A 22,353-nucleotide genomic window follows, 5' to 3' on the forward strand; every position below is an offset into this window, starting at 1 on the left:
ATTTCCTTCTTTCAGATTGGTGATACAAATGTCTGGTGTTTAAACCTAACATTTACATGGTCCTTCGAGCCGGATCCCAAGATACCTGACGATCCCAGTGGGTGAGCAAGATCCAGAAAAGTCTGTGTACACAGCATAAAGATCCTTTTCCAGGACTGTTTCTTCCTTATGGGCTGGGGTCCAAAGGTTGAAGGGATACCAAGGACGCAGAGAATCGTGAGTAAATTTTATTTTAAAAAGGAATGAATGAGAATGAAGTAAAATAGAAAACGAAATAAAAAGTAAAAAAGAAAAAGAAATAAAACCCCTGACAATCCTAGGCACTATCAGGTAAAATTCAAACAACAAAATTCCGTAGGCGGGTAGACCCCCTTAGTTGAAATAGACTTTCCCTAAGAAACATAAGATGCTTACTGACATAGATGTGCTTTAAATAAGCAGTGAAGTAGGAATCTGATGGAAGATGCTGCTTTTTAGAATAGTATAGTAATTTTATTTTGACAGATGAGGGAAGCTCCGTTTGAGCAGAGCATCAAAAAATTGGATAAAACTCTTATTATTCCTCCCCACGGAAATCTTTAGTAAAAGGCGAAAGATTTGTGCGATTTGAAGAGAAATAAGAGTGTGCTGACGCAAGCAAAACAGAACGAGCTAGGTCTATATCCGCAATAGTACTTCAACACACAGGCTAACGCACTACTAACTAGTGGGCGACCCCAGTCCTTTGAGCAGCCAATCACGTTGCAGCAGCTGTATTATGCTGCCAATCACGTTGCAGCTACTGAATTAAGCAGTCAGGGCATTGCAGCAGCGTTGTGATATGAAGCAGGGCATATACATACATCATGTGGGTGTAAATAGGTTGGATTTATTGGAGGTCTAGTGAAATTTATAATAAATCCAAATGACCGAGTAGTATTTTCAACTATCAGAGATTAACTCAATACAGTAATTAAGCATGGGTAACATAATTTTACCTCTAACTCAACTTTGTGGAGAAGTCTATAGGTTTAGAGCAGGGATGGCCAAACCGGTCCTCGAGGGCCGCTGTGGGTGCAGGTTTTTGTTCCAACCGATCCAGCACAGACATTTTGACCAATGAGAACAAGAAGCACCTGACTGCAATCCACTGATTGCACTTGTAGGACACCTGATTGGTGAAAAGGTGTCATCTTGATGGGTTGGAATGAAAACCCGCACCCACTGCGGCCCTTTGTGGAATAGTTTGGACACCCCTGGTTTAGAGGGAAGGAAATGCATGTATATTGACATTGTTAGGGGGTGCACCATTCCTGGAAGTACTGCAATACCAGGTCAATGCGTGGAGTGGACAGAGCAAGCCCCTATTCCATCTCCCAGTTCCAAAAATCTATTTAATATAAGGTCCCCAGATAGGGGACGTATCAGATATTAAACTGATAAGAACAGATACTACACTTGATCTTAGCCAAAAGGCCGAGAAGCGATAACCAATACTGTCAGGAAGGACGACTTCTTTCCAGCCATTACGACCTATAGTAATGGTCACACAGATCACATGACAACAAAAGCACACTTTATACAACACACTGAAAACTACACACTCTGTTTGATAACAGGTGAAAAAACATGTTGCTTTTCTGTATTTAAATTGAACAAATGCTTTGAAAATGTGGAGTCCTTGAGGTCATGTGACTCACAATGGTCCATAGGAAAGTAGCAATAACCTTAACCTATTTACCGGCACCCCAAGGTTCTCTGATTGGCAAACACAATTTTTGCAGTGAAAAGCCATTTATTTGAGCAACATTTGGCAAAAAATGACAACAAATCAACAACCCCTGCTTAACGTATTACTTCCTGTTTCCTGGTGTTGTGATGAACAATGACAACTTTCCACTAGTATGTCACAAAATTGATCAACTCACAATTCAACTAGTATCGTTGAATTTCAGGATATTTAATTCAAATAATATAAATTATAACTGGCCTTAATTGAACAATCACCTCCGAGGCAAAATAACCAAATACACAATAATTGAAAGCCAAAGTTTTGGGGGGGAATGAAAATATTAAAACGATTTGAAGAAGAAAATACTACAGTTTTAAGTTTTCTCTCTATCCTTTTGGCCTTATTGTAGAGCTCAATATGTGACCATTTTGGAAACATCACAGGCTGATGATCAAAACATTGACTGCGAGAAGGCAATGACGTATCCCTACGCCTGCGAGAAGGCCTTGGTGTCACCAAATCGAATTCTGATTGGTTAAAGCAACAGTCCCTTGCAACGCTTGTTTAATGCAGCAGACCCTGCAGAACTGATTGTGAAGGCCTTGGGGCAGATTTCTGACCCTGGCAACAAATAATGGCTGAAATGTGATTGGTTAAATGCTTCAATATGAAAACACACATCTGGAAGCAGTGCAACCAGGGCGAAAGCATTGAAAGGAAGCTAACAGACAATTTGGAATTTCTTAATAAGTATTCATGGACAAAATATAATTAATATCAGTCTGTGATTAAGATTGGGCCAACAGTGAAGGCTTTGAGAGGTCACAACTGAAGTGTAGGAAACCAATATGAGCGATGACCTTCTTGTTTTTTAATAGATGACCAGGGGAGAGCACGAACGCAGTCCCCCTCTACCAGAAATTATGCAGTCGAGATTCCCACATTTGGGGAATTCGCAGGGGTCAGCACAACCAGGAGTGCAATGGCTGGGCCTCGCCCTGAGTGAACCACCTTCATGATCATGGTGTCTCCCCTGCCAGGTAAGTATGAATTGTACACAAATGCAGCACCCTCTTGTTTCGCATGCTCGCCATTTTTAGTCACAAACTCGTTTGCTACACCGTAATCACGTAGTCATAAACACACACCCTGTATAAGGCAATTCTACCGAGAACTAGTACATGTAATAGTTGAGTCATTACATCAACTGACCGGTCTTTAATTTAGCTTTAAAGTATGATTTTAAAAAATCCCATCATGCACTGCTGCTCTCATACAGAGTCAATGCGCATGCGCCCCTTTTTCGGAGTAACCTACTTGACAATTGTTGGAATTATTGTAAATAAGTTATCCTGATTCTGGTATGACTGTGGAAATGCTTGCTAATAGAATTAGGGGTGTCTTGAGCCCTGGGGGAAGTTTCACCTTATTCAACAAAGGGGAACTGCCCCAGGGGTCTGGATCCTGTTTGAACCATTGTGTGAAGATTGCGGGAGATCGGGAAAGAGACAGTAAAAGTGTTACCTTGAAAAAGCATATGGTCATACATCAAAGAACCTTTTGTAACTGAGAGAAAACTCCCTCTTTCCTTTGATCAGCTTGAAACTTCCTGTAACTTGACACAATAAGAGACAAGGCGAGAGGAGACATCTTCAGAGTGTGTCGGAGGATTGCGACCGAGCAGTCCCCGACCCTCTCACTGCAAATAAAGTTGACTCAATTCTCTGTGATTTCCTTCTTTCAGATTGGTGATACAAATGTCTGGTGTTTAAACCTAACATTTACATGGTCCTTCGAGCCGGATCCCAAGATACCTGACGATCCCAGTGGGTGAGCAAGATCCAGAAAAGTCTGTGTACACAGCATAAAGATCCTTTTCCAGGACTGTTTCTTCCTTACGGGCTGGGGTCCAAAGGTTGAAGGGATACCAAGGACGCAGAGAATCGTGAGTAAATTTTATTTAAAAAAGGAATGAATGAGAATGAAGTAAAATAGAAAACGAAATAAAAAGTAAAAAAGAAAAAGAAATAAAACCCCTGACAATCCTAGGCACTATCAGGTAAAATTCAAACAACAAAATTCCGTAGGCGGGTAGACCCCCTTAGTTGAAATAGACTTTCCCTAAGAAACATAAGATGCTTACTGACATAAATGTGCTTTAAATAAGCAGTGAAGTAGGAATCTGATGGAAGATGCTGCTTTTTAGAATAGTATAGTAATTTTATTTTGACAGATGAGGGAAGCTCCGTTTGAGCAGAGCATCAAAAAATTGGATAAAACTCTTATTATTCCGCCCCACGGAAATCTTTAGTAAAAGGCGAAAGATTTGTGCGATTTGAAGAGAAATAAGAGTGTGCTGACGCAAGCAAAACAGAACGAGCTAGGTCTATATCCGCAATAGTACTTCAACACACAGGCTAACGCACTACTAACTAGTGGGCGACCCCAGTCCTTTGAGCAGCCAATCACGTTGCAGCAGCTGTATTATGCTGCCAATCACGTTGCAGCAGCTGTATTATGCTGCCAATCACGTTGCAGCTACTGAATTAAGCAGTCAGGGCATTGCAGCAGCGTTGTGATATGAAGCAGGGCATATACATACATCATGTGGGTGTAAATAGGTTGGATTTATTGGAGGTCTAGTGAAATTTATAATAAATCCAAATGACCGAGTAGTATTTTCAACTATCAGAGATTAACTCAATACAGTAATTAAGCATGGGTAACATAATTTTACCTCTAACTCAACTTTGTGGAGAAGTCTATAGGTTTAGAGCAGGGATGGCCAAACCGGTCGTCGAGGGCCGCTGTGGGTGCAGGTTTTTGTTCCAACCGATCCAGCACAGACATTTTGACCAATGAGAACAAGAAGCACCTGACTGCAATCCACTGATTGCACTTGTAGGACACCCGATTGGTGAAAAGGTGTCGTCTTGATGGGTTGGAATGAAAACCCGCACCCACTGCGGCCCTTTGTGGAATAGTTTGGACACCCCTGGTTTAGAGGGAAGGAAATGCATGTATATCGACATTGTTAGGGGATGCACCATTCCTGGAAGTACTGCAATACCAGGTCGATGCGTGGAGTGGACAGAGCAAGCCCCTATTCCATCTCCCAGTTCCAAAAATCAATTTAATATAAGGTCCCCAGATAGGGGACGTATCAGATATTAAACTGATAAGAACAGATACTACACTTGATCTTAGCCAAAAGGCCGAGAAGCGATAACCAATACTGTCAGGAAGGACGACTTCTTTCCAGCCATTACGACCTATAGTAATGGTCACACAGATCACATGACAACAAAAGCACACTTTATACAACACACTGAAAACTACACACTCTGTTTGATAACAGGTGAAAAAACATGTTGCTTTTCTGTATTTAAATTGAACAAATGCTTTGAAAATGTGGAGTCCTTGAGGTCATGTGACTCACAATGGTCCATAGGAAAGTAGCAATAACCTTAACCTATTTACCGGCACCCCAAGGTTCTCTGATTGGCAAACACAATTTTTGCAGTGAAAAGCCATTTATTTGAGCAACATTTGGCAAAAAATGACAACAAATCAACAACCCCTGCTTAACGTATTACTTCCTGTTTCCTGGTGTTGTGATGAACAATGACAACTTTCCACTAGTATGTCACAAAATTGATCAACTCACAATTCAACTAATATCGTTGAATTTCAAGATATTTCATTCAAATAATATAAATTATAACTGGCCTTAATTGAACAATCACCTCCGAGGCAAAATAACCAAATACACAATAATTGAAAGCCAAAGTTTTGGGGGGGAATGAAAATATTAAAACGATTTGAAGAAGAAAATACTACAGTTTTAAGTTTTCTCTCTATCCTTTTGGCCTTATTGTAGAGCTCAATATGTGACCATTTTGGAAACATCACAGGCTGATGATCAAAACATTGACTGCGAGAAGGCAATGACGTATCCCTACGCCTGCGAGAAGGCCTTGGTGTCACCAAATCGAATTCTGATTGGTTAAAGCAACAGTCCCTTGCAACGCTTGTTTAATGCAGCAGACCCTGCAGAACTGATTGTGAAGGCCTTGGGGCAGATTTCTGACCCTGGCAACAAATAATGGCTGAAATGTGATTGGTTAAATGCTTCAATATGAAAACACACATCTGGAAGCAGTGCAACCAGGGCGAAAGCATTGAAAGGAAGCTAACAGACAATTTGGAATTTCTTAATAAGTATTCATGGACAACATATAATTAATATCAGTCTGTGATTAAGATTGGGCCAACAGTGAAGGCTTTGAGAGGTCACAACTGAAGTGTAGGAAACCAATATGAGCGATGACCTTCTTGTTTTTTAACAGATGACCAGGGGAGAGCGCGAACGCAGTCCCCCTCTACCAGAAATTATGCAGTCGAGATTCCCACATTTGGGGAATTCGCAGGGGTCAGCACAACCAGGAGTGCAATGGCTGGGCCTCACCCTGAGTGAACCACCTTCATGATCATGGTGTCTCCCCTGCCAGGTAAGTATGAATTGTACACAAATGCAGCACCCTCTTGTTTCGCATGCTCGCCATTTTTAGTCACAAACTCGTTTGCTACACCGTAATCACGTAGTCATAAACACACACCCTGTATAAGGCAATTCTACCGAGAACTAGTACATGTAATAGTTGAGTCATTACATCAACTGACCGGTCTTTAATTTAGCTTTAAAGTATGATTTTAAAAAATCCCATCATGCACTGCTGCTCTCATACAGAGTCAATGCGCATGCGCCCCTTTTTCGGAGTAACCTACTTGACAATTGTTGGAATTATTGTAAATAAGTTATCCTGATTCTGGTATGACTGTGGAAATGCTTGCTAATAGAATTAGGGGTGTCTTGAGCCCTGGGGGAAGTTTCACCTTATTCAACAAAGGGGAACTGCCCCAGGGGTCTGGATCCTGTTTGAACCATTGTGTGAAGATTGCGGGAGATCGGGAAAGAGACTGTAAAAGTGTTACCTTGAAAAAGCATATGGTCATATATCAAAGAACCTTTTGTAACTGAGAGAAAACTCCCTCTTTCCTTTGATCAGCTTGAAACTTCCCGTAACTTGACACAATCAGAGACAAGGCGAGAGGAGACATCTTCAGAGTGTGTCGGAGGATTGCGACCGAGCAGTCCCCGACCCTCTCACTGCAAATAAAGTTGACTCAATTCTCTGTGATTTCCTTCTTTCAGATTGGTGATACAAATGTCTGGTGTTTAAACCTAACATTTACATGGTCCTTCGAGCCGGATCCCAAGATACCTGACGATCCCAGTGGGTGAGCAAGATCCAGAAAAGTCTGTGTACACAGCATAAAGATCCTTTTCCAGGACTGTTTCTTCCTTACGGGCTGGGGTCCAAAGGTTGAAGGGATACCAAGGACGCAGAGAATCGTGAGTAAATTTTATTTAAAAAAGGAATGAATGAGAATGAAGTAAAATAGAAAACGAAATAAAAAGTAAAAAAGAAAAAGAAATAAAACCCCTGAAAATCCTAGGCACTATCAGGTAAAATTCAAACAACAAAATTCCGTAGGCGGGTAGACCCCCTTAGTTGAAATAGACTTTCCCTAAGAAACATAAGATGCTTACTGACATAAATGTGCTTTAAATAAGCAGTGAAGTAGGAATCTGATGGAAGATGCTGCTTTTTAGAATAGTATAGTAATTTTATTTTGACAGATGAGGGAAGCTCCGTTTGACCAGAGCATCAAAAAATTGGATAAAACTCTTATTATTCCTCCCCACGGAAATCTTTAGTAAAAGGCGAAAGATTTGTGCAATTTGAAGAGAAATAAGAGTGTGCTGACGCAAGCAAAACAGAACGAGCTAGGTCTATATCCGCAATAGTACTTCAACACACAGGCTAACGCACTACTAACTAGTGGGCGACCCCAGTCCTTTGAGCAACCAATCACGTTGCAGCAGCTGTATTATGCTGCCAATCACGTTGCAGCTACTGAATTAAGCAGTCAGGGCATTGCAGCAGCGTTGTGATATGAAGCAGGGCATATACATACATCATGTGGGTGTAAATAGGTTGGATTTATTGGAGGTCTAGTGAAATTTATAATAAATCCAAATGACCGAGTAGTATTTTCAACTATCAGAGATTAACTCAATACAGTAATTAAGCATGGGTAACATAATTTTACCTCTAACTCAACTTTGTGGAGAAGTCTATAGGTTTAGAGCAGGGATGGCCAAACCGGTCCTCGAGGGCCGCTGTGGGTGCAGGTTTTTGTTCCAACCGATCCAGCACAGACATTTTGACCAATGAGAACAAGAAGCACCTGACTGCAATCCACTGATTGCACTTGTAGGACACCCGATTGGTGAAAAGGTGTCATCTTGATGGGTTGGAATGAAAACCCGCACCCACTGCGGCCCTTTGTGGAATAGTTTGGACACCCCTGGTTTAGAGGGAAGGAAATGCATGTATATTGACATTGTTAGGGGGTGCACCATTCCTGGAAGTACTGCAATACCAGGTCGATGCGTGGAGTGGACAGAGCAAGCCCCTATTCCATCTCCCAGTTCCAAAAATCAATTTAATATAAGGTCCCCAGATAGGGGACGTATCAGATATTAAACTGATAAGAACAGATACTACACTTGATCTTAGCCAAAAGGCCGAGAAGCGATAACCAATACTGTCAGGAAGGACGACTTCTTTCCAGCCATTACGACCTATAGTAATGGTCACACAGATCACATGACAACAAAAGCACACTTTATACAACACACTGAAAACTACACACTCTGTTTGATAACAGGTGAAAAAACATGTTGCTTTTCTGTATTTAAATTGAACAAATGCTTTGAAAATGTGGAGTCCTTGAGGTCATGTGACTCACAATGGTCCATAGGAAAGTAGCAATAACCTTAACCTATTTACCGGCACCCCAAGGTTCTCTGATTGGCAAACACAATTTTTGCAGTGAAAAGCCATTTATTTGAGCAACATTTGGCAAAAAATGACAACAAATCAACAACCCCTGCTTAACGTATTACTTCCTGTTTCCTGGTGTTGTGATGAACAATGACAACTTTCCACTAGTATGTCACAAAATTGATCAACTCACAATTCAACTAGTATCGTTGAATTTCAAGATATTTCATTCAAATAATATAAATTATAACTGGCCTTAATTGAACAATCACCTCAGAGGCAAAATAACCAAATACACAATAATTGAAAGCCAAAGTTTTTGGGGGGAATGAAAATATTAAAACGATTTGAAGAAGAAAATACTACAGTTTTAAGTTTTCTCTCTATCCTTTTGGCCTTATTGTAGAGCTCAATATGTGACCATTTTGGAAACATCACAGGCTGATGATCAAAACATTGACTGCGAGAAGGCAATGACGTATCCCTACGCCTGCGAGAAGGCCTTGGTGTCACCAAATCGAATTCTGATTGGTTAAAGCAACAGTCCCTTGCAACGCTTGTTTAATGCAGCAGACCCTGCAGAACTGATTGTGAAGGCCTTGGGGCAGATTTCTGACCCTGGCAACAAATAATGGCTGAAATGTGATTGGTTAAATGCTTCAATATGAAAACACACATCTGGAAGCAGTGCAACCAGGGCGAAAGCATTGAAAGGAAGCTAACAGACAATTTGGAATTTCTTAATAAGTATTCATGGACAACATATAATTAATATCAGTCTGTGATTAAGATTGGGCCAACAGTGAAGGCTTTGAGAGGTCACAACTGAAGTGTAGGAAACCAATATGAGCGATGACCTTCTTGTTTTTTAACAGATGACCAGGGGAGAGCGCGAACGCAGTCCCCCTCTACCAGAAATTATGCAGTCGAGATTCCCACATTTGGGGAATTCGCAGGGGTCAGCACAACCAGGAGTGCAATGGCTGGGCCTCACCCTGAGTGAACCACCTTCATGATCATGGTGTCTCCCCTGCCAGGTAAGTATGAATTGTACACAAATGCAGCACCCTCTTGTTTCGCATGCTCGCCATTTTTAGTCACAAACTCGTTTGCTACACCGTAATCACGTAGTCATAAACACACACCCTGTATAAGGCAATTCTACCGAGAACTAGTACATGTAATAGTTGAGTCATTACATCAACTGACCGGTCTTTAATTTAGCTTTAAAGTATGATTTTAAAAAATCCCATCATGCACTGCTGCTCTCATACAGAGTCAATGCACATGCGCCCCTTTTTCGGAGTAACCTACTTGACAATTGTTGGAATTATTGTAAATAAGTTATCCTGATTCTGGTATGACTGTGGAAATGCTTGCTAATAGAATTAGGGGTGTCTTGAGCCCTGGGGGAAGTTTCACCTTATTCAACAAAGGGGAACTGCCCCAGGGGTCTGGATCCTGTTTGAACCATTGTGTGAAGATTGCGGGAGATCGGGAAAGAGACTGTAAAAGTGTTACCTTGAAAAAGCATATGGTCATATATCAAAGAACCTTTTGTAACTGAGAGAAAACTCCCTCTTTCCTTTGATCAGCTTGAAACTTCCTGTAACTTGACACAATAAGAGACAAGGCGAGAGGAGACATCTTCAGAGTGTGTCGGAGGATTGCGACCGAGCAGTCCCCGACCCTCTCACTGCAAATAAAGTTGACTCAATTCTCTGTGATTTCCTTCTTTCAGATTGGTGATACAAATGTCTGGTGTTTAAACCTAACATTTACATGGTCCTTCGAGCCGGATCCCAAGATACCTGACGATCCCAGTGGGTGAGCAAGATCCAGAAAAGTCTGTGTACACAGCATAAAGATCCTTTTCCAGGACTGTTTCTTCCTTACGGGCTGGGGTCCAAAGGTTGAAGGGATACCAAGGACGCAGAGAATCGTGAGTAAATTTTATTTAAAAAAGGAATGAATGAGAATGAAGTAAAATAGAAAACGAAATAAAAAGTAAAAAAGAAAAAGAAATAAAACCCCTGACAATCCTAGGCACTATCAGGTAAAATTCAAACAACAAAATTCCGTAGGCGGGTAGACCCCCTTAGTTGAAATAGACTTTCCCTAAGAAACATAAGATGCTTACTGACATAAATGTGCTTTAAATAAGCAGTGAAGTAGGAATCTGATGGAAGATGCTGCTTTTTAGAATAGTATAGTAATTTTATTTTGACAGATGAGGGAAGCTCCGTTTGAGCAGAGCATCAAAAAATTGGATAAAACTCTTATTATTCCTCCCCACGGAAATCTTTAGTAAAAGGCGAAAGATTTGTGCGATTTGAAGAGAAATAAGAGTGTGCTGACGCAAGCAAAACAGAACGAGCTAGGTCTATATCCGCAATAGTACTTCAACACACAGGCTAACGCACTACTAACTAGTGGGCGACCCCAGTCCTTTGAGCAGCCAATCACGTTGCAGCAGCTGTATTATGCTGCCAATCACGTTGCAGCTACTGAATTAAGCAGTCAGGGCATTGCAGCAGCGTTGTGATTGAAGCAGGGCATATACATACATCATGTGGGTGTAAATAGGTTGGATTTATTGGAGGTCTAGTGAAATTTATAATAAATCCAAATGACCGAGTAGTATTTTCAACTATCAGAGATTAACTCAATACAGTAATTAAGCATGGGTAACATAATTTTACCTCTAACTCAACTTTGTGGAGAAGTCTATAGGTTTAGAGCAGGGATGGCCAAACCGGTCCTCGAGGGCCGCTGTGGGTGCAGGTTTTTGTTCCAACCGATCCAGCACAGACATTTTGACCAATGAGAACAAGAAGCACCTGACTGCAATCCACTGATTGCACTTGTAGGACACCCGATTGGTGAAAAGGTGTCATCTTGATGGGTTGGAATGAAAACCCGCACCCACTGCGGCCCTTTGTGGAATAGTTTGGACACCCCTGGTTTAGAGGGAAGGAAATGCATGTATATTGACATTGTTAGGGGGTGCACCATTCCTGGAAGTACTGCAATACCAGGTCAATGCGTGGAGTGGACAGAGCAAGCCCCTATTCCATCTCCCAGTTCCAAAAATCAATTTAATATAAGGTCCCCAGATAGGGGACATATCAGATATTAAACTGATAAGAACAGATACTACACTTGATCTTAGCCAAAAGGCCGAGAAGCGATAACCAATACTGTCAGGAAAGACGACTTCTTTCCAGCCATTACGACCTATAGTAATGGTCACACAGATCACATGACAACAAAAGCACACTTTATACAACACACTGAAAACTACACACTCTGTTTGATAACAGGTGAAAAAAACATGTTGCTTTTCTGTATTTAAATTGAACAAATGCTTTGAAAATGTGGAGTCCTTGAGGTCATGTGACTCACAATGGTCCATAGGAAAGTAGCAATAACCTTAACCTATTTACCGGCACCCCAAGGTTCTCTGATTGGCAAACACAATTTTTGCAGTGAAAAGCCATTTATTTGAGCAACATTTGGCAAAAAATGACAACAAATCAACAACCCCTGCTTAACGTATTACTTCCTGTTTCCTGGTGTTGTGATGAACAATGACAACTTTCCACTAGTATGTCACAAAATTGATCAACTCACAATTCAACTAGTATCGTTGAATTTCAAGATATTTCATTCAAATAATATAAATTATAACTGGCCTTAATTGAACAATCACCTCCGAGGCAAAATAACCAAATACACAATAATTGAAAGCCAAAGTTTTGGGGGGGAATGAAAATATTAAAACGATTTGAAGAAGAAAATACTACAGTTTTAAGTTTTCTCTCTATCCTTTTGGCCTTATTGTAGAGCTCAATATGTGACCATTTTGGAAACATCACAGGCTGATGATCAAAACATTGACTGCGAGAAGGCAATGACGTATCCCTACGCCTGCGAGAAGGCCTTGGTGTCACCAAATCGAATTCTGATTGGTTAAAGCAACAGTCCCTTGCAACGCTTGTTTAATGCAGCAGACCCTGCAGAACTGATTGTGAAGGCCTTGGGGCAGATTTCTGACCCTGGCAACAAATAATGGCTGAAATGTGATTGGTTAAATGCTTCAATATGAAAACACACATCTGGAAGCAGTGCAACCAGGGCGAAAGCATTGAAAGGAAGCTAACAGACAATTTGGAATTTCTTAATAAGTATTCATGGACAACATATAATTAATATCAGTCTGTGATTAAGATTGGGCCAACAGTGAAGGCTTTGAGAGGTCACAACTGAAGTGTAGGAAACCAATATGAGCGATGACCTTCTTGTTTTTTAACAGATGACCAGGGGAGAGCGCGAACGCAGTCCCCCTCTACCAGAAATTATGCAGTCGAGATTCCCACATTTGGGGAATTCACAGGGGTCAACACAACCAGGAGTGCAATGGCTGGGCCTCACCCTGAGTGAACCACCTTCATGATCATGGTGTCTCCCCTGCCAGGTAAGTATGAATTGTACACAAATGCAGCACCCTCTTGTTTCGCATGCTCGCCATTTTTAGTCACAAACTCGTTTGCTACACCGTAATCACGTAGTCATAAACACACACCCTGTATAAGGCAATTCTACCGAGAACTAGTACATGTAATAGTTGAGTCATTACATCAACTGACCGGTCTTTAATTTAGCTTTAAAGTATGATTTTAAAAAATCCCATCATGCACTGCTGCTCTCATACAGAGTCAATGCGCATGCGCCCCTTTTTCGGAGTAACCTACTTGACAATTGTTGGAATTATTGTAAATAAGTTATCCTGATTCTGGTATGACTGTGGAAATGCTTGCTAATAGAATTAGGGGTGTCTTGAGCCCTGGGGGAAGTTTCACCTTATTCAACAAAGGGGAACTGCCCCAGGGGTCTGGATCCTGTTTGAACCATTGTGTGAAGATTGCGGGAGATCGGGAAAGAGACTGTAAAAGTGTTACCTTGAAAAAGCATATGGTCATACATCAAAGAACCTTTTGTAACTGAGAGAAAACTCCCTCTTTCCTTTGATCAGCTTGAAACTTCCTGTAACTTGACACAATAAGAGACAAGGCGAGAGGAGACATCTTCAGAGTGTGTCGGAGGATTGCGACCGAGCAGTCCCCGACCCTCTCACTGCAAATAAAGTTGACTCAATTCTCTGTGATTTCCTTCTTTCAGATTGGTGATACAAATGTCTGGTGTTTAAACCTAACATTTACATGGTCCTTCGAGCCGGATCCCAAGATACCTGACGATCCCAGTGGGTGAGCAAGATCCAGAAAAGTCTGTGTACACAGCATAAAGATCCTTTTCCAGGACTGTTTCTTCCTTATGGGCTGGGGTCCAAAGGTTGAAGGGATACCAAGGACGCAGAGAATCGTGAGTAAATTTTATTTAAAAAAGGAATGAATGAGAATGAAGTAAAATAGAAAACGAAATAAAAAGTAAAAAAGAAAAAGAAATAAAACCCCTGACAATCCTAGGCACTATCAGGTAAAATTCAAACAACAAAATTCCGTAGGCGGGTAGACCCCCTTAGTTGAAATAGACTTTCCCTAAGAAACATAAGATGCTTACTGACATAGATGTGCTTTAAATAAGCAGTGAAGTAGGAATCTGATGGAAGATGCTGCTTTTTAGAATAGTATAGTAATTTTATTTTGACAGATGAGGGAAGCTCCGTTTGAGCAGAGCATCAAAAAATTGGATAAAACTCTTATTATTCCTCCCCACGGAAATCTTTAGTAAAAGGCGAAAGATTTGTGCGATTTGAAGAGAAATAAGAGTGTGCTGACGCAAGCAAAACAGAACGAGCTAGGTCTATATCCGCAATAGTACTTCAACACACAGGCTAACGCACTACTAACTAGTGGGCGACCCCAGTCCTTTGAGCAGCCAATCACGTTGCAGCAGCTGTATTATGCTGCCAATCACGTTGCAGCTACTGAATTAAGCAGTCAGGGCATTGCAGCAGCGTTGTGATATGAAGCAGGGCATATACATACATCATGTGGGTGTAAATAGGTTGGATTTATTGGAGGTCTAGTGAAATTTATAATAAATCCAAATGACCGAGTAGTATTTTCAACTATCAGAGATTAACTCAATACAGTAATTAAGCATGGGTAACATAATTTTACCTCTAACTCAACTTTGTGGAGAAGTCTATAGGTTTAGAGCAGGGATGGCCAAACCGGTCCTCGAGGGCCGCTGTGGGTGCAGGTTTTTGTTCCAACCGATCCAGCACAGACATTTTGACCAATGAGAACAAGAAGCACCTGACTGCAATCCACTGATTGCACTTGTAGGACACCCGATTGGTGAAAAGGTGTCATCTTGATGGGTTGGAATGAAAACCCGCACCCACTGCGGCCCTTTGTGGAATAGTTTTGGACACCCCTGGTTTAGAGCAGGGATGGCCAAACCGGTCCTCGAGGGCCGCTGTGGGTGCAGGTTTTTGTTCCAACCGATCCAGCACAGACATTTTGACCAATGAGAACAAGAAGCACCTGACTGCAATCCACTGATTGCACTTGTAGGACACCCGATTGGTGAAAAGGTGTCATCTTGATGGGTTGGAATGAAAACCCGCACCCACTGCGGCCCTTTGTGGAATAGTTTGGACACCCCTGGTTTAGAGGGAAGGAAATGCATGTATATTGACATTGTTAGGGGGTGCACCATTCCTGGAAGTACTGCAATACCAGGTCGATGCGTGGAGTGGACAGAGCAAGCCCCTATTCCATCTCCCAGTTCCAAAAATCAATTTAATACAAGGTCCCCAGATAGGGGACATATCAGATATTAAACTGATAAGAACAGATACTACACTTGATCTTAGCCAAAAGGCCGAGAAGCGATAACCAATACTGTCAGGAAGGACGACTTCTTTCCAGCCATTACGACCTATAGTAATGGTCACACAGATCACATGACAACAAAAGCACACTTTATACAACACACTGAAAACTACACACTCTGTTTGATAACAGGTGAAAAAACATGTTGCTTTTCTGTATTTAAATTGAACAAATGCTTTGAAAATGTGGAGTCCTTGAGGTCATGTGACTCACAATGGTCCATAGGAAAGTAGCAATAACCTTAACCTATTTACCGGCACCCCAAGGTTCTCTGATTGGCAAACACAATTTTTGCAGTGAAAAGCCATTTATTTGAGCAACATTTGGCAAAAAATGACAACAAATCAACAACCCCTGCTTAACGTATTACTTCCTGTTTCCTGGTGTTGTGATGAACAATGACAACTTTCCACTAGTATGTCACAAAATTGATCAACTCACAATTCAACTAGTATCGTTGAATTTCAAGATATTTAATTCAAATAATATAAATTATAACTGGCCTTAATTGAACAATCACCTCAGAGGCAAAATAACCAAATACACAATAATTGAAAGCCAAAGTTTTGGGGGGGAATGAAAATATTAAAACGATTTGAAGAAGAAAATACTACAGTTTTAAGTTTTCTCTCTATCCTTTTGGCCTTATTGTAGAGCTCAATATGTGACCATTTTGGAAACATCACAGGCTGATGATCAAAACATTGACTGCGAGAAGGCAATGACGTATCCCTACGCCTGCGAGAAGGCCTTGGTGTCACCAAATCGAATTCTGATTGGTTAAAGCAACAGTCCCTTGCAACGCTTGTTTAATGCAGCAGACCCTGCAGAACTGATTGTGAAGGCCTTGGGGCAGATTTCTGACCCTGGCAACAAATAATGGCTGAAATGTGATTGGTTAAATGCTTCAATATGAAAACACACATCTGGAAGCAGTGCAACCAGGGCGAAAGCATTGAAAGGAAGCTAACAGACAATTTGGAATTTCTTAATAAGTATTCACGGACAACATATAATTAATATCAGTCTGTGATTAAGATTGGGCCAACAGTGAAGGCTTTGAGAGGTCACAACTGAAGTGTAGGAAACCAATATGAGCGATGACCTTCTTGTTTTTTAACAGATGACCAGAGGAGAGCGCGAACGCAGTCCCCCTCTACCAGAAATTATGCAGTCGAGATTCCCACATTTGGGGAATTCGCAGGGGTCAGCCGACCAGGAGTGCAATGGCTGGGCCTCACCCTGAGTGAACCACCTTCATGATCATGGTGTCTCCCCTGCCAGGTAAGTATGAATTGTACACAAATGCAGCACCCTCTTGTTTCGCATGCTCGCCATTTTTAGTCACAAACTCGTTTGCTACACCGTAATCACGTAGTCATAAACACACACCCTGTATAAGGCAATTCTACCGAGAACTAGTACATGTAATAGTTGAGTCATTACATCAACTGACCGGTCTTTAATTTAGCTTTAAAGTATGATTTTAAAAAATCCCATCATGCACTGCTGCTCTCATACAGAGTCAATGCGCATGCGCCCCTTTTTCGGAGTAACCTACTTGACAATTGTTGGAATTATTGTAAATAAGTTCCCAAGATACCTGACGATCCCAGTGGGTGAGCAAGATCCAGAAAAGTCTGTGTACACAGCATAAAGATCCTTTTCCAGAACTGTTTCTTCCTTATGGGCTGGGGTCCAAAGGTTGAAGGGATACCAAGGACGCAGAGAATCGTGAGTAAATTTTATTTAAAAAAGGAATGAATGAGAATGAAGTAAAATAGAAAACGAAATAAAAAGTAAAAAAGAAAAAGAAATAAAACCCCTGACAATCCTAGGCACTATCAGGTAAAATTCAAACAACAAAATTCCGTAGGCGGGTAGACCCCCTTAGTTGAAATAGACTTTCCCTAAGAAACATAAGATGCTTACTGACATAGATGTGCTTTAAATAAGCAGTGAAGTAGGAATCTGATGGAAGATGCTGCTTTTTAGAATAGTATAGTAATTTTATTTTGACAGATGAGGGAAGCTCCGTTTGAGCAGAGCATCAAAAAATTGGATAAAACTCTTATTATTCCTCCCCACGGAAATCTTTAGTAAAAGGCGAAAGATTTGTGCGATTTGAAGAGAAATAAGAGTGTGCTGACGCAAGCAAAACAGAACGAGCTAGGTCTATATCCGCAATAGTACTTCAACACACAGGCTAACGCACTACTAACTAGTGGGCGACCCCAGTCCTTTGAGCAGCCAATCACGTTGCAGCAGCTGTATTATGCTGCCAATCACGTTGCAGCTACTGAATTAAGCAGTCAGGGCATTGCAGCAGCGTTGTGATTGAAGCAGGGCATATACATACATCATGTGGGTGTAAATAGGTTGGATTTATTGGAGGTCTAGTGAAATTTATAATAAATCCAAATGACCGAGTAGTATTTTCAACTATCAGAGATTAACTCAATACAGTAATTAAGCATGGGTAACATAATTTTACCTCTAACTCAACTTTGTGGAGAAGTCTATAGGTTTAGAGCAGGGATGGCCAAACCGGTCCTCGAGGGCCGCTGTGGGTGCAGGTTTTTGTTCCAACCGATCCAGCACAGACATTTTGACCAATGGGAACAAGAAGCACCTGACTGCAATCCACTGATTGCACTTGTAGGACACCCAATTGGTGAAAAGGTGTCATCTTGATGGGTTGGAATGAAAACCCGCACCCACTGCGGCCCTTTGTGGAATAGTTTGGACACCCCTGGTTTAGAGGGAAGGAAATGCATGTATATTGACATTGTTAGGGGGTGCACCATTCCTGGAAGTACTGCAATACCAGGTCGATGCGTGGAGTGGACAGAGCAAGCCCCTATTCCATCTCCCAGTTCCAAAAATCAATTTAATATAAGGTCCCCAGATAGGGGACATATCAGATATTAATCTGATAAGAACAGATACTACACTTGATCTTAGCCAAAAGGCCGAGAAGCGATGACCAATACTGTCAGGAAGGACGACTTCTTTCCAGCCATTACGACCTATAGTAATGGTCACACAGATCACATGACAACAAAAGCACACTTTATACAACACACTGAAAACTACACACTCTGTTTGATAACAGGTGAAAAAACATGTTGCTTTTCTGTATTTAAATTGAACAAATGCTTTGAAAATGTGGAGTCCTTGAGGTCATGTGACTCACAATGGTCCATAGGAAAGTAGCAATAACCTTAACCTATTTACCGGCACCCCAAGGTTCTCTGATTGGCAAACACAATTTTTGCAGTGAAAAGCCATTTATTTGAGCAACATTTGGCAAAAAATGACAACAAATCAACAACCCCTGCTTAACGTATTACTTCCTGTTTCCTGGTGTTGTGATGAACAATGACAACTTTCCACTAGTATGTCACAAAATTGATCAACTCACAATTCAACTAGTATAGTTGAATTTCAAGATATTTAATTCAAATAATATAAATTATAACTGGCCTTAATTGAACAATCACCTCAGAGGCAAAATAACCAAATACACAATAATTGAAAGCCAAAGTTTTGGGGGGGAATGAAAATATTAAAACGATTTGAAGAAGAAAATACTACAGTTTTAAGTTTTCTCTCTATCCTTTTGGCCTTATTGTAGAGCTCAATATGTGACCATTTTGGAAACATCACAGGCTGATGATCAAAACATTGACTGCGAGAAGGCAATGACGTATCCCTACGCCTGCGAGAAGGCCTTGGTGTCACCAAATCGAATTCTGATTGGTTAAAGCAACAGTCCCTTGCAACGCTTGTTTAATGCAGCAGACCCTGCAGAACTGATTGTGAAGGCCTTGGGGCAGATTTCTGACCCTGGCAACAAATAATGGCTGAAATGTGATTGGTTAAATGCTTCAATATGAAAACACACATCTGGAAGCAGTGCAACCTGGGCGAAAGCATTGAAAGGAAGCTAACAGACAATTTGGAATTTCTTAATAAGTATTCATGGACAACATATAATTAATATCAGTCTGTGATTAAGATTGGGCCAACAGTGAAGGCTTTGAGAGGTCACAACTGAAGTGTAGGAAACCAATATGAGCGATGACCTTCTTGTTTTTTAACAGATGACCAGGGGAGAGCGCGAACGCAGTCCCCCTCTACCAGAAATTATGCAGTCGAGATTCCCACATTTGGGGAATTCGCAGGGGTCAGCACAACCAGGAGTGCAATGGCTGGGCCTCACCCTGAGTGAACCACCTTCATGATCATGGTGTCTCCCCTGCCAGGTAAGTATGAATTGTACACAAATGCAGCACCCTCTTGTTTCGCATGCTCGCCATTTTTAGTCACAAACTCGTTTGCTACACCGTAATCACGTAGTCATAAACACACACCCTGTATAAGGCAATTCTACCGAGAACTAGTACATGTAATAGTTGAGTCATTACATCAACTGACCGGTCTTTAATTTAGCTTTAAAGTATGATTTTAAAAAATCCCATCATGCACTGCTGCTCTCATACAGAGTCAATGCGCATGCGCCCCTTTTTCGGAGTAACCTACTTGACAAATGTTGGAATTATTGTAAATAAGTTATCCTGATTCTGGTATGACTGTGGAAATGCTTGCTAATAGAATTAGGGGTGTCTTGAGCCCTGGGGGAAGTTTCACCTTATTCAACAAAGGGGAACTGCCCCAGGGGTCTGGATCCTGTTTGAACCATTGTGTGAAGATTGCGGGAGATCGGGAAAGAGACTGTAAAAGTGTTACCTTGAAAAAGCATATGGTCATACATCAAAGAACCTTTTGTAACTGAGAGAAAACTCCCTCTTTCCTCTGATCAGCTTGAAACTTCCTGTAACTTGACACAATAAGAGACAAGGCGAGAGGAGACATCTTCAGAGTGTGTCGGAGGATTGCGACCGAGCAGTCCCCGACCCTCTCACTGCAAATAAAGTTGACTCAATTCTCTGTGATTTCCTTCTTTCAGATTGGTGATACAAATGTCTGGTGTTTAAACCTAACATTTACATGGTCCTTCGAGCCGGATCCCAAGATACCTGACGATCCCAGTGGGTGAGCAAGATCCAGAAAAGTCTGTGTACACAGCATAAAGATCCTTTTCCAGGACTGTTTCTTCCTTATGGGCTGGGGTCCAAAGGTTGAAGGGATACCAAGGACGCAGAGAATCGTGAGTAAATTTTATTTAAAAAAGGAATGAATGAGAATGAAGTAAAATAGAAAACGAAATAAAAAGTAAAAAAGAAAAAGAAATAAAACCCCTGACAATCCTAGGCACTATCAGGTAAAATTCAAACAACAAAATTCCGTAGGCGGGTAGACCCCCTTAGTTGAAATAGACTTTCCCTAAGAAACATAAGATGCTTACTGACATAGATGTGCTTTAAATAAGCAGTGAAGTAGGAATCTGATGGAAGATGCTGCTTTTTAGAATAGTATAGTAATTTTATTTTGACAGATGAGGGAAGCTCCGTTTGAGCAGAGCATCAAAAAATTGGATAAAACTCTTATTATTCCTCCCCACGGAAATCTTTAGTAAAAGGCGAAAGATTTGTGCGATTTGAAGAGAAATAAGAGTGTGCTGACGCAAGCAAAACAGAACGAGCTAGGTCTATATCCGCAATAGTACTTCAACACACAGGCTAACGCACTACTAACTAGTGGGCGACCCCAGTCCTTTGAGCAGCCAATCACGTTGCAGCAGCTGTATTATGCTGCCAATCACGTTGCAGCTACTGAATTAAGCAGTCAGGGCATTGCAGCAGCGTTGTGATATGAAGCAGGGCATATACATACATCATGTGGGTGTAAATAGGTTGGATTTATTGGAGGTCTAGTGAAATTTATAATAAATCCAAATGACCGAGTAGTATTTTCAACTATCAGAGATTAACTCAATACAGTAATTAAGCATGGGTAACATAATTTTACCTCTAACTCAACTTTGTGGAGAAGTCTATAGGTTTAGAGCAGGGATAGCCAAACCGGTCCTCGAGGGCCGCTGTGGGTGCAGGTTTTTGTTCCAACCGATCCAGCACAGACATTTTGACCAATGAGAACAAGAAGCACCTGACTGCAATCCACTGATTGCACTTGTAGGACACCCGATTGGTGAAAAGGTGTCATCTTGATGGGTTGGAATGAAAACCCGCACCCACTGCGGCCCTTTGTGGAATAGTTTGGACACCCCTGGTTTAGAGCAGGGATGGCCAAACCGGTCCTCGAGGGCCGCTGTGGGTGCAGGTTTTTGTTCCAACCGATCCAGCACAGACATTTTGACCAATGAGAACAAGAAGCACCTGACTGCAATCCACTGATTGCACTTGTAGGACACCCGATTGGTGAAAAGGTGTCATCTTGATGGGTTGGAATGAAAACCCGCACCCACTGCGGCCCTTTGTGGAATAGTTTGGACACCCCTGGTTTAGAGGGAAGGAAATGCATGTATATTGACATTGTTAGGGGGTGCACCATTCCTGGAAGTATTGCAATACCAGGTCGATGCGTGGAGTGGACAGAGCAAGCCCCTATTCCATCTCCCAGTTCCAAAAATCAATTTAATACAAGGTCCCCAGATAGGGGACATATCAGATATTAAACTGATAAGAACAGATACTACACTTGATCTTAGCCAAAAGGCCGAGAAGCGATAACCAATACTGTCAGGAAGGACGACTTCTTTCCAGCCATTACGACCTATAGTAATGGTCACACAGATCACATGACAACAAAAGCACACTTTATACAACACACTGAAAACTACACACTCTGTTTGATAACAGGTGAAAAAACATGTTGCTTTTCTGTATTTAAATTGAACAAATGCTTTGAAAATGTGGAGTCCTTGAGGTCATGTGACTCA

At 41.4% G+C, this 22,353-nt stretch overlaps 20 non-coding genes across 20 annotated transcripts; all 20 read right to left on the bottom strand.

The window, feature by feature from the left end:
* Positions 1 to 512: 512 nt before the first annotated feature.
* LOC144065109 (U5 spliceosomal RNA) lies at positions 513 to 626 on the bottom strand. Its single transcript, XR_013297008.1, has one exon. It is a non-coding gene; the product is annotated as a U5 spliceosomal RNA (small nuclear RNA).
* A 650-nt stretch (positions 627 to 1,276) lies between these two features.
* LOC144065081 (U2 spliceosomal RNA) lies at positions 1,277 to 1,467 on the bottom strand. The gene has a single exon (XR_013296983.1). It is a non-coding gene; the product is annotated as a U2 spliceosomal RNA (small nuclear RNA).
* Positions 1,468 to 2,594: 1,127 nt separating this feature from the next.
* LOC144065223 (U1 spliceosomal RNA) lies at positions 2,595 to 2,759 on the bottom strand. Its single transcript, XR_013297114.1, has one exon. It is a non-coding gene; the product is annotated as a U1 spliceosomal RNA (small nuclear RNA).
* A 1,193-nt stretch (positions 2,760 to 3,952) lies between these two features.
* On the bottom strand, positions 3,953 to 4,066 carry LOC144065140 (U5 spliceosomal RNA). The gene has a single exon (XR_013297037.1). It is a non-coding gene; the product is annotated as a U5 spliceosomal RNA (small nuclear RNA).
* Positions 4,067 to 4,747: 681 nt separating this feature from the next.
* LOC144065061 (U2 spliceosomal RNA) lies at positions 4,748 to 4,938 on the bottom strand. The gene has a single exon (XR_013296963.1). It is a non-coding gene; the product is annotated as a U2 spliceosomal RNA (small nuclear RNA).
* Positions 4,939 to 6,065: 1,127 nt separating this feature from the next.
* On the bottom strand, positions 6,066 to 6,230 carry LOC144065168 (U1 spliceosomal RNA). Its single transcript, XR_013297064.1, has one exon. It is a non-coding gene; the product is annotated as a U1 spliceosomal RNA (small nuclear RNA).
* Positions 6,231 to 7,423: 1,193 nt separating this feature from the next.
* On the bottom strand, positions 7,424 to 7,537 carry LOC144065138 (U5 spliceosomal RNA). Its single transcript, XR_013297036.1, has one exon. It is a non-coding gene; the product is annotated as a U5 spliceosomal RNA (small nuclear RNA).
* A 650-nt stretch (positions 7,538 to 8,187) lies between these two features.
* On the bottom strand, positions 8,188 to 8,378 carry LOC144065058 (U2 spliceosomal RNA). Its single transcript, XR_013296960.1, has one exon. It is a non-coding gene; the product is annotated as a U2 spliceosomal RNA (small nuclear RNA).
* Positions 8,379 to 9,505: 1,127 nt separating this feature from the next.
* LOC144065180 (U1 spliceosomal RNA) lies at positions 9,506 to 9,670 on the bottom strand. The gene has a single exon (XR_013297075.1). It is a non-coding gene; the product is annotated as a U1 spliceosomal RNA (small nuclear RNA).
* A 1,193-nt stretch (positions 9,671 to 10,863) lies between these two features.
* On the bottom strand, positions 10,864 to 10,977 carry LOC144065111 (U5 spliceosomal RNA). Its single transcript, XR_013297010.1, has one exon. It is a non-coding gene; the product is annotated as a U5 spliceosomal RNA (small nuclear RNA).
* Positions 10,978 to 11,626: 649 nt separating this feature from the next.
* Positions 11,627 to 11,817, bottom strand: LOC144065064 (U2 spliceosomal RNA). The gene has a single exon (XR_013296966.1). It is a non-coding gene; the product is annotated as a U2 spliceosomal RNA (small nuclear RNA).
* A 1,128-nt stretch (positions 11,818 to 12,945) lies between these two features.
* Positions 12,946 to 13,110, bottom strand: LOC144065224 (U1 spliceosomal RNA). Its single transcript, XR_013297115.1, has one exon. It is a non-coding gene; the product is annotated as a U1 spliceosomal RNA (small nuclear RNA).
* Positions 13,111 to 14,303: 1,193 nt separating this feature from the next.
* On the bottom strand, positions 14,304 to 14,417 carry LOC144065112 (U5 spliceosomal RNA). Its single transcript, XR_013297011.1, has one exon. It is a non-coding gene; the product is annotated as a U5 spliceosomal RNA (small nuclear RNA).
* An 881-nt stretch (positions 14,418 to 15,298) lies between these two features.
* LOC144065072 (U2 spliceosomal RNA) lies at positions 15,299 to 15,489 on the bottom strand. Its single transcript, XR_013296974.1, has one exon. It is a non-coding gene; the product is annotated as a U2 spliceosomal RNA (small nuclear RNA).
* A 1,127-nt stretch (positions 15,490 to 16,616) lies between these two features.
* On the bottom strand, positions 16,617 to 16,780 carry LOC144065229 (U1 spliceosomal RNA). The gene has a single exon (XR_013297120.1). It is a non-coding gene; the product is annotated as a U1 spliceosomal RNA (small nuclear RNA).
* A 738-nt stretch (positions 16,781 to 17,518) lies between these two features.
* LOC144065114 (U5 spliceosomal RNA) lies at positions 17,519 to 17,632 on the bottom strand. The gene has a single exon (XR_013297012.1). It is a non-coding gene; the product is annotated as a U5 spliceosomal RNA (small nuclear RNA).
* A 649-nt stretch (positions 17,633 to 18,281) lies between these two features.
* On the bottom strand, positions 18,282 to 18,472 carry LOC144065073 (U2 spliceosomal RNA). Its single transcript, XR_013296975.1, has one exon. It is a non-coding gene; the product is annotated as a U2 spliceosomal RNA (small nuclear RNA).
* Positions 18,473 to 19,599: 1,127 nt separating this feature from the next.
* Positions 19,600 to 19,764, bottom strand: LOC144065192 (U1 spliceosomal RNA). The gene has a single exon (XR_013297086.1). It is a non-coding gene; the product is annotated as a U1 spliceosomal RNA (small nuclear RNA).
* A 1,193-nt stretch (positions 19,765 to 20,957) lies between these two features.
* LOC144065115 (U5 spliceosomal RNA) lies at positions 20,958 to 21,071 on the bottom strand. Its single transcript, XR_013297013.1, has one exon. It is a non-coding gene; the product is annotated as a U5 spliceosomal RNA (small nuclear RNA).
* An 880-nt stretch (positions 21,072 to 21,951) lies between these two features.
* LOC144065074 (U2 spliceosomal RNA) lies at positions 21,952 to 22,142 on the bottom strand. The gene has a single exon (XR_013296976.1). It is a non-coding gene; the product is annotated as a U2 spliceosomal RNA (small nuclear RNA).
* Between the last annotated feature and the right edge of the window lie 211 nt (positions 22,143 to 22,353).

This window comes from Stigmatopora argus, chromosome 19 (genome assembly GCF_051989625.1).
Source record: "Stigmatopora argus isolate UIUO_Sarg chromosome 19, RoL_Sarg_1.0, whole genome shotgun sequence".
Classification (NCBI taxonomy): domain Eukaryota; kingdom Metazoa; phylum Chordata; class Actinopteri; order Syngnathiformes; family Syngnathidae; genus Stigmatopora; species Stigmatopora argus.